Source organism: Ptiloglossa arizonensis, chromosome 4, assembly GCF_051014685.1.
Source record: "Ptiloglossa arizonensis isolate GNS036 chromosome 4, iyPtiAriz1_principal, whole genome shotgun sequence".
NCBI lineage: Eukaryota > Metazoa > Arthropoda > Insecta > Hymenoptera > Colletidae > Ptiloglossa > Ptiloglossa arizonensis.
Window position 1 is genome coordinate 11640229 of NC_135051.1, and position 11202 is coordinate 11651430.

The 11202-nt window shown below is 30.5% G+C and overlaps 1 protein-coding gene across 2 annotated transcripts in view; it reads left to right on the forward strand.

Annotated features, from left to right (window-relative positions):
- Positions 1–6371, forward strand: part of LOC143145704 (uncharacterized) — a 29834-nt gene extending 23463 nt beyond the window's left edge. For both annotated transcript variants that reach the window (XR_012991756.1, XR_012991755.1), the window contains one exon: positions 1181–6371. The gene's annotated coding sequence lies outside the window, so the exon portion shown is untranslated. The remainder of the gene's footprint in view (positions 1–1180) is intronic.
- The last annotated feature ends 4831 nt before the right edge of the window (positions 6372–11202 follow it).

An 11202-nucleotide genomic window follows, 5' to 3' on the forward strand; every position in this document is an offset into this window, starting at 1 on the left:
AGTTTGTGAAATGAAAAAAAGAATTCTTTTTAACTAAACAGTTAAAACGGTCAATAAGGAAGGGTAATAAAAATACGTCAACACAAATTGTAAATTAGCTTACTACCAGTGCACCATTATGATATACAAAAAAGTTCATGAAATACAAATCGAAAGAATATTTTTCTTATTGTTTTTGTCATAAATAATTGATTATCATTATATTCATACGGCTACATTTTTGTTCGATTCTTCGTTCTAATTTAATTTCTCAACATAAGATAATTATTTTCTATCGTATTTCAACGTGGGATATCAGTTATGACCTTGATTACGGGATCAAGAACTTTTGTTTGCGCACTTTGTCAACGATTATACGTATAGAGAATATCATCTTATAAATAAGAATTATGTACAATAAACAATAATGAGCTTTGAACGGTTTTCATGGTAGACTTCCTGATATATGTAAATATTTCTGAGACTGCAGTTTACTTATAATTTAAATTGCAACGTCACCATTCAATTGTAGAAACTCGTGGAAGTTTGTGAATTTTTTAATTCAAATATCTTCAATTAATATTGTTAATGTAATGAATATTGCAACTACATTTCAAATCGTAAAGTATAACATCGACATCTATGAACTTGTTTGAAATTGTCTTGCACAATCATACTAGTATTCGTGATATTATACAAGATTTTCGAAATAGAGATTTCGTATCTATAATTCTATACTTGATTTTGCTGAAGAATCGAAACCACATGACGCACAAATTATAGAGTATATCACACCTACAGAAGAAGACTACAGATTTCACAGCGATTTTGAACGCACTGTTGATAAAGTTAATAAAAGAGTTGATTTGTTTCGTTAAGCCGTCGTTAGTGTGTCGTATGTTTTACTTGCAATTTTTTTTTATAGAAAATTTAATGTTATAACGCTGCTACGTTATAGAGATTGCGATAGCAGGGAAAAATAAGATTTGGAAAACATATCTGTAGAATACAAAGACGAAATATCGTCTGATGTTTACTAAGAAACGTTTTGTACCATATTTGGACGTATAACAATCGTCCGCATTGCATTGTTGCCGCATACATATATATATTAGCAGAGAGTCAATCTTATTATTTTGTCGCCGCACTGTCTATGTAATTTTCTTTAATTGTTAATTATTTTTGTGTAATTTTTTTTAAGGTGACAGGACGTATTGGGTCGGTGCTGAGTCGATGCCGGGTCAGTTCTAACTCTCACTGTTTTAAATAAATTGTAAATATATGTATACTTTTGAAATGTATGTAATTTACTGTAAAGATAATAAAATATTCTACATACAGTCAGGGACAACAAGATAGCATTTTGATGTTTTGATGTAATATCAAAGGAAAATGTATATTTTGATACATCAGTTATATTCTGCACACCCGTATACGTAAATATACCAAACGTCTAAGCGTTTTAAACAATTTAAGCGTTTGTAAGAAATTTTACGAATGACAATTGTCAACAGGTCAGACAAAATGATAGCACGTGCTACGCGTTTCTGGCTTTTATTTATAAATTTACAAGGGAACTGTCGACGTCAGTTATCTTACGAAGGAATTATTATACATTATTTAATATAAATGATTCATTTGTGCAGATATTATTCAGTGACGTAGAATGGGTCGGGGTAAAACATTAAGTGCCTACGAAATATGTACATCTTTAAAATTATTTGACAATTTATTCATTGAAAAAATTGCTAATATTCTAAATAGAGCAGAAAAGTAATCAGCGATTTAATAAGAAACTCGGATAGTTATGATGTTAAAAAGAATTCTGGTTGTCTTCTTGTTTTGACAGATTGTAAAAGAAACGTGCAATTTTAAGGATGGCATTCAATTCTAAAATGACTGCTAGACCAATAGCACAAAGTGATGGTGTTCAAATGCACACATACGTATAAAAAACGTGCCAACGTATCTTTCAACGATGTAAACATCTAATGAAAAGAAAATTACAGAGAAAACTTGTCTTGACAGACCAATATAAAAGTACCCGATTAGCGTTTTCGAAAAAAACATATCCAGCTAAACAGAAAATGCCGGAAAGTAATATTTTGCGACGAGAAGAAATTTAATATAGGTAGAGTCGATTGTTTTAATTTTTATCACCACGATTTAAGAAACGAAAATCAATTATCGAGCTGTCGATAATTTGGATCGATATAGATTACGTTAGCGATATTGTTTTATTACAGGAAAAATGAGAATTACGAAATATATAAATATCATTAATAAACAGCCAAACAAATGGAAAATGAAATTAAATTTTATATTTCAGCAAGATAATGTATTTACCCACGAACGAAACTTTGTTTCTCACGAACAAAAAACTTCAAGTTCTTAATTAGCCAGCGAGATCTCCTAATTTAAACATTATGGAGAATTACTGGGAACATGTTGCAAGTATCGTATATGCCAATGAGTGATAATTTTAGGAATGGAATCAATCGCGCCAAAAAATTATAAAAATCCTTACTAAAAAAGATGATTTCCGTAATAAAAAATAAGGGAAGGTCTAATAAATGCTAAATGTTAAATAAAAATAGTAAATTCTTTCATAGATTAAAATTGTTTACATATGCAAACAATTATAATTCAAACAAATATAATTATAATTGTTTACCGCTGATGTTCATCAATATTTTCACTTTTTCAAGTAAAATTATACCAAATTCCAACATCCTTTCATTATCGAAAACTTACATAGAAATAGAACATAAAAAGACATGTATGTAAAAAAGTTAAATTTATTTATATACTAAAAAATGATTAGCAAATCAATGTGGTATGCTACCTTTTTGTCCCTGATTATACTATGTATGTCGTATAATATTGGAACACACGAATTTAATATGGGTCAAGAATGATCTGGTTCGCTGTCCGACCGTCCTGTGTCAGACTATTAAATCGTTTACAAAAAATGTAGAAAATACTTTATTTAGTAATTTTCAAACGTTCGGGCAACATCTCTTATACTTCAAAACATTATTATAGCGTTTTTAACAACTCTTTAAACGTTGACAAAATGTACAGAAAATGTACATTTTTATTGTCAGACATTCGCAATGTGTTCCGAAGATTTTGATACAGCCCATTTGATACAGGACGTCCCAATTTGTAAACTAAACCTTCCTACATTTAAAGAACTTAATAAGGACATAGAGGGGGCATATGAATCTTTTCAAATTGTCCTCTTAATGTATAGAACGTCCGGAACGAATGTTCTTTGAATGTATATAAAATGACTTTGTGCTATTTAGGGATCTTTTACATCAAATTAACCTTTATTATTAAATTTCGTATTACAGTATTCTCTGTCAAGTTTCAAAATCTGTTTCCATTAACTAGTCACAAAGTTATCTGTACCACTTCCTAAAGCTACTCATACTGTGTTAAATGTTTCTCACTATCGTACCAAATGTGTAGAGAAGTCAGCGAGCCAGATAGATAACAGCAATTAAATCTCATCTGTCTCTGGACCAGCTAATAGACAGTAATGGATTAATTTTTTGTTGGAGGTTTTATTTATTTTGCACACTATGCTATTCTCCATTGAAAACCGTGAAACATTTGTCCAATGAATAATTAAATGCAATTAAATTGCCTCTCAATAAATACCTTAGTCAGTTGTCAACGAATTTGCATTGTTTCTTGACAAAAAGAATTTTATTAAACAACATGTACAGTGTGTCAGTTACGTATAAAAAGTTATACACAACTTTCAGGTGATTAAGAACGAGGCTTGCGTAAATGAAATTGGAAAACTGCATTTTAAGGATCGAAATGTAAATACATGTATTATCGAGTAGAATGTTCCTTACGTAATAAGAAATAACTGACAATGATCTTGTGTAAAGAAAAGTTTGTTATCGTTGTTCTATATTATTCTTCAATATTTTAGGACTACAAGTATTAAGTGTATGTGATAATATTGTTTGTAGTATATTCGAGTTTTACTACAATTTGAATAAAAGTAACGTGAATTATTATTAAGAAATAAAGAACAAGTAAACAGCATTGAGCTCCAGCAGTATTCACGTAAATCGTAAGTAGCGGTAATATTAATGTGTAAGTACCGTGAGTCCTCGAGTTACATGGTTCTGATTTACACAGATGCTTAAATTCGAGATTGTGCCCTCGCTTATGCCCTTACGTTTCTTTCACATGTGTATGTATATTTATTTATAAACGAAGTAACTTTTTTTTAAATAAAATCCTCTCGAGTAGCGGGTGAGAGGTAACGGCAGGTGGTCAGCTGAGAGTAGCAAGACAGTTGAATGTTTCGATCAATAGAAGCAGAGTAGAAGCTTTTTCGTCTCCGGAGTCAGTTTTGAACAAGCCTGGTGTACAATGGTACGAGTGGACGTTTCCCCTTTTCATTGTGCCATTTTAGCTTTTAAGACCCCGGCCAACTTCTCGTACGATTACAGTATTTTATAAGCTTGATTGACTTTTGAAACTAAAATTGTATACGAATTATACTTCAAGGATAAAAAAAGATCAATCTTGGAAGCAATTGCGGGTCGTACTGGGTCGGACGTTTAGTCAGAATTTGATCACTATATTTCGTAAGTCCTGCGACCAAGCAATGATTAATCTACATTCATTTCATTCGTGTTATCACATTTTTCTCGACACAGGATTGATCTTTATTTCTCCCCGTAATACATTGCACCATATTGACATATATAATTTGAAGAATTAATTTTTTTTTTTTTAGTTTAAGGTCACATAAAATTCTGGGTTGTAAGTGACCCATTATTTGCCATTTTTTCGTGTACAGTAGATAGTATATTAAATTGTGCAGGTTTATATCCTTTATGAACTCTACGATTCTTATACATGACTGTTCTTTCTGTAATATATTCAATGAATTTTTAATGTCGTGTTCTCTTCTTTTTTCGTCATACTTTGGGCAGATGGTTAGAAAATGTTCTACAGTTATTTGTACATTGTCGAAGTCGCAGATATTTGAATTTGATTTCGTTATTAGGTATTCATGGGTGAGATTTGTGCGTCCAATTTTAAGTCTTGTTATAACTGATCGATCATTTCTGTTTAACGACGTTGTTGACGTTTTGTCTGTGACATTGTTGCGGACTTCGTGGATGGTTGTCGGTTTCGACGTTTTTTATTTTTTGTTCCAAGCTTTTTTTATTTTCCCGATGATACAATTTTAGAGGTTTGCGATAGACTGGTACGTGGTTTGTGACGGTATTCTTGTTTATTGCATGTTTGCGGCTAGATCAGTCTTTTCATTTTCTGTGATGCCAACATGTAAAGAGATTCATGAGTGTAAAATACAAATGTTTTAGATCGTCTGTCAGTATTTTTGTTTAATCTGTGATCCTCTGTATAAGTGTCTTTTTGGTTTCTGGGCATAACGCTAATACGACACTTTTGTCATCGATAAGAACAATAAATTGATCGTATGTCGACTTTCTTATATGCTTTAGTTGCAAGGAACACGTATACTCTATTATTCGATATATGTGAAACGGATGTTGGCTGGTTTTGTAATTTTTCCTAATGCACAAGCATATTCTTTCATTTGAATACCCTCTTTGACGTCAGTTATAATATATTTTCTTTTTTCGGAAAATATTCGCTTTGAAGAACGTTGGTGTAACATCTCGTTGGGATACAGTGGATTCGTTATTTATAAAGGTCATGTCGGTGAAATGGATTTCATCGAGATGTGTCCCCATTTTGGAGAGATTGATATTTGAAAACCACTTATTTCACTACTTATCCCATTAGATTGAAATTGCGGCGTTAAGAAAACTTTTATTTGCTAAAACTCGCGTTCACGACACACTGTGTTTATATTCGAGTGAGATTTTTTGGAATTAATTATCCGCGTAACTGGAGGACTTAATGTATTAGGGAAATAATTGTAGTACATTACATCAGTTTCGTATTCAATTCGATTATTGAGAATAAAATTAAAATTTGTAAAAATCCAATAAATTGTATAAAATGAAGATTTATATGCACTCGAGATTACAGCGAGTTATGTATTACAACGTAGATAACAATATTATTTAAGTACATATTATATTGTAAGTTCGACTCGAATAATAATAAGTGTAAGTTATACCTAAGACATAGTTAGGCATTGTGAGAATATTTAAGTACATACAATGAGTACATTAAGTACCCACAATATGACGAGACTATTACTAATAAATATGTATGTCGATCGATTGGAAATGTTTGTCAAGGTATACGTACAGCAACGGCCTTCACAGTTAAATTCATTACTGTGAATAAACACGATTGTAAGCGACGTATCCCACTCATATACGGGAGCAAAACATAAATATAAATCGTATGTGTAAATTGACTACAATATAAATACAATTTTTTTCCTACCTTCCATTATTTTTCTGATAATCATCTTGAATTCGAGAGTAGCAGCGATTATTGAACAGGATTAGAAGTAAACAAACTTCCCAGCGGATAGAATGTGATCAAGCTTTAACGATCGTTTCAAACAGAGAAAATATTTAGTTGAAACGTGGTGATTAATTCGCGTTTGTGTAAAATATAATTAAGTAAAAAAATTGTAACGATTTACGTTGACTCTATAATAATTCGCCATCATTTACTATTCCTTGAACTATTTTTTATTGGAAACGCGGATGTTCATGCTAGATAAACATTCTAAGAAAATATGTGTAACTACTTCAATGCTTCTCGCGCGAAAATTAATTTAAAACAATTCCATTCGGTTTGTTCGATACAAAATAATTTTTTACAAATAACTTTCTAATAATTATTAACGCTACTTGAATCTGTATCACGAATGCTTTTGCTATAATAATTTATGACCATTTATAATAAAAGTATTTGTATTTTTCACGTTGTTTATAAATTTAGCATTTTACAATATGACTGTAAGTATTATGTATTAGAATATCAAAATCAGTACTAAAGAAATATTTAAAGAAATAACCATTAATTAACAGATATACACCACCATATTAATTTACATTTCATATGAAATAATTTATACATAAAAGTTTCCGATCGAATGGAATATTATTTAGGATTGCCTCCTTAACATTACTGCAACATTTTCTGTATCATATTCTTTAAGCTTCTGGTTGGTGTTTAATAAATTATAAGTGTATTTCTTCTTCTGGATATATAATCAAATATTTAGAATTTTAATTAAAAATAATCTAATAGTTATTAATCATATTTATGATATTTAATTTTCCAACTTTTATCTCAACAGTTTTACATTAAATATTTTTAAATCATCTGACTACAGAGTTATCATTTAGAGCTATTAAATAGTAAATTGTAAATATGTATATCAGGATCAATATATATAAACTTCATACAATTGTGAATAGGATAAAAACAATAGTATACTAGGTTGTTCGATAAGTTTTGTCGCTTTTTCCACTGTTTAAGTAAGGAACATTGACCGTAATCATCGACTGCTAGAATAAATATACTAATATGAATTGCAAAGGATGTGAAGGAATTTTCTATCGTTCGTTTAAAATTTAACGCGTTACGGTCACCACGATGTATTTTTAATCAAATATATCAATGACGAGCGTAACAAAAATGATGCGATATAAGTCATAAACGACATAATACCTGATACGGAAGACTTATTGGTTTCCACGACTACAAAGGAAAGAATATTAAAGTGGGTCGGAATTACGGGACAAGATCCACATACGCGCCCCTTTTCACTGGAAGTAAATGCAAGCGACGTAACAACGGAAAAATTCTGTTTACACAACCTGTCAGGTTATCGTTTGTTCACATATATCCAACACTACTGTATGGAAGATACTGAACCAACGAGACTGCGTCACTACGAATAAACATCATTAAAAATAGTACGAAAGTATAAATGATTTTGCTGTTCCTTTTCTAAATATTGTTATTAAATTATCGTGAAAAATTTCTAAGTAGAAATAATTTCATTAAAAAGAGTAAATATTGTGATTGGGAGATTTTTCTAGCTCGTATTTTTTTATAAAAGCAATGTTTCAGCTCGAGTTGAATTCTGGAGCTTAGAGAGGTTCTCCCACTCCATCTCCATTACCTAGATACAAAATCGTTAACTGCTAACACGCGTTCAATACGGTTAGTGCCCACTCTTTTTCATTTCTCTTTTTCTAAACTATTTCTGTCTTTTACAAATGATACAGTGGTGAGAAACTGAACAGCGTACGGGGTCCTTTCCGAGGACAGGCCTGTTTTAGCTGATGTTGCAACAAATTCAATGACTTGTAACTTTATTATTAAATGTCCTTCAGTATCAAGCATTTCTTAAGAAACAAAACGAAATTATATTCATAAAATCGTTCCCAATTTCTTCTTAGGGAAAATGCAGAATCAATTTTAATTATAATTTGTAAACTGTACGTTTTAATTAGTAATTGAACAAGGACTATAAGGTACGTTTAAAGTTGTTACCTTGAATATCAGTTTATTCATAAAAATAGAGTTACGTTTTGCAAACATAAACCTTTGTACTCACTATCGATCATTTGAAACGCGTGTTATAAATTGCTGAATTCGTCTAAATACTTATTAAAATAGTGTTTTTCAAAATACAAATTTACTCAATAAAGAAAAACTTATAGTGGATTCCTTAAAATATTTGTTAAATATACTATACACTACCTTAATGGAAATCGGTGAATAGGTTAAACTTCTCAATAATGACCAAAAAAATTTATTACTATAATATTATTTTAAATTATACTAAGTATTATTAAGTATTCGTACAATATTATAATGTATTAGTCCCTAAAATTGTCTGTGTAATTTTTTTCAAACTATACTCGTTCGAATGCATGAATTAATTCGCATTTTTTTTTACTACTGTGCTATAACAGTAAAAAAAGTGTTATTATGACTAAAAAGAGGCTACTAACCTTAAAATCTCGAAGATAACGGCCTTCAGAGAAAATGATCAACAATAATTTTCATCATTTTCGAGTAAATAATTTGTTTCTCATATAGTGTTTTGTACCCTTACAAAGAACAGAGCAAAATAAACGATTTGATGAATAAAATAAAGTAAAGATTGACCAAGAAAGTATTTTACCGCTTACAATAAAAAACTTTATGTATAAGTTAGACTGCAGATTTTGTATTGTTATGAACAATAGGATGTAGATAATAGAATTATATTGGTGGAGTTTGAAGGAAATATAACTCATCCACTTGGGGTAACTCATTCAGTAACACTTTGGTAGTGATTAATAGTAGGTCTCACCATTTCCAATATTTAAATAATCTCGTATTTCATTTCTACAAGTAAGACTTAACTTACAATTAGATTTATCCATTTCTACTTTAATACTGTTTCGTGTGAACCATTAAATTGCGTTTCCATACTAAATTTTTAGGTTCAAGTTTAATTTTAATCATTAAAAAAGAATATTTCAATAAAAAAAATGATTGTCTAAACCCACATAAGTACATATCTACGTGACCTATTTTCAAGAAAAGAAGCTTTCCGTGAAGAACGTGTAAAAAAAATAAAATCTTAAATGTTTTTTTAATAATAATTATTTTTATATAATTTAACATGTTTAAATACAGGCACGACATTTTTTAATATTATCAATTTTATTCGCAAAGTAGAGGATTAGATCCTTTCTAATCCTATATTTTCATACTCATAGTGAAATCTTTAAAATCAATTTTTAATCCATATACCCCTTTTTATTGAAAGTAGATCATATATTTATTCGAATAATAGGACATTGTATTGTAAAGCATTCGGATAATAGCGGTTCAGATGAAGATTGTACTGCATAATACGTACTATGAACGCTTTATACTTATCTGTTTAATTTCTTATAATTAATTTCACGACAATAACGTTTTATAATATTACAATATTCTAAAAATCTCTGGAAGGGAGTGATACTTCAATGAAAAATGTGTAACCGATCACTATCATGCTCAAGTGTGAAATGTTGCATAATTTTACTGCGATTTTATTTCCTAGTATCCTTTGTTATATACAATATGACGTACGATTAAATTTCATCTGAAACTATGTAACATAAAACAATATTTTGAACTAAATTATATTATTGCTACTAAAGAAAAATGTACGCGTTTGGTTTGTTCGATGTTTCTGCTTCTCTTGAACTTCCATTTTGTTATGTAAACTTTCACAGGTTTAGATTTAGAGTTTACATTTCTAAAAGAACCTTAAAATCTCGAGAAATCAAATTCATTTCTCAACTTTAACGATTGGATAATTCAAGAAAATTTTAGCATGAATAATTTCTTGAAACTACTCAACTATGTTCAGATAACGATGAAGTGGAGTGATGAATGTATGTCTACCCTGATAAATGCCTTAGATCGTTACGTGTGTGAATAAACAGAAGACGACGTTGTTTGCATTAATCGGGAAAGAAAAACAGCTGCATTTTACATATACCGAAGGCGACTATCAATTCGTAAGAATCGGGCAGGAAACAATGATGTTCGCAACATATTAAATCCATCATCAGTGTATTAAAAAGCACAATTATATTCTAATAAAAAGTGTTCACGCACGAAACATCGTTCGCCTCATTTAAGTCATTCGAGTAGCATTAAAAACGGGGGATGCTCAATACTCGATACTGCCCAAATACGTATTTCGAGCCAAAGTGGAATACAATTGTTCAACTCGAAACGTGTTCAATGGTTCTGCAGAATGTTTGGACGTTTGAAATTAAAGCAAGAAATCCGGAAGTTGTGCACCGGTCGATAGTATGAGTAACCAGTGAACACCATTCGTGCCAAGTGTGTCAAATGTCCATTCATATATAAACCTAGACGTGATGGTGCATATCTGTTATTTCTCTGTCATAGGTTATAAGCACACTATATAAACAATAGCTTATTCAGCCATCCCGTATATCTATCAGTTCACTTCCCGACGTGTTCTCTGACGGAAGGAGTTATCCTCAACACGTGATATCTGCGTCAACGCGTTCCAACAACGACCCTCTTCTTTCTTTCGTCCTTCCGCTCTTTAATTCCTTCAATTTTTATCTTCAAATATACATAAAAGTCCATTAAAAAGTTTCAATTTAATTTTATTTTAAATAATAGTCTATTGTTTCCCTTTTTACGTAAATTATTACATTTTCATTATTCCCTTTCGTGTTTGTTCTTTCTTCG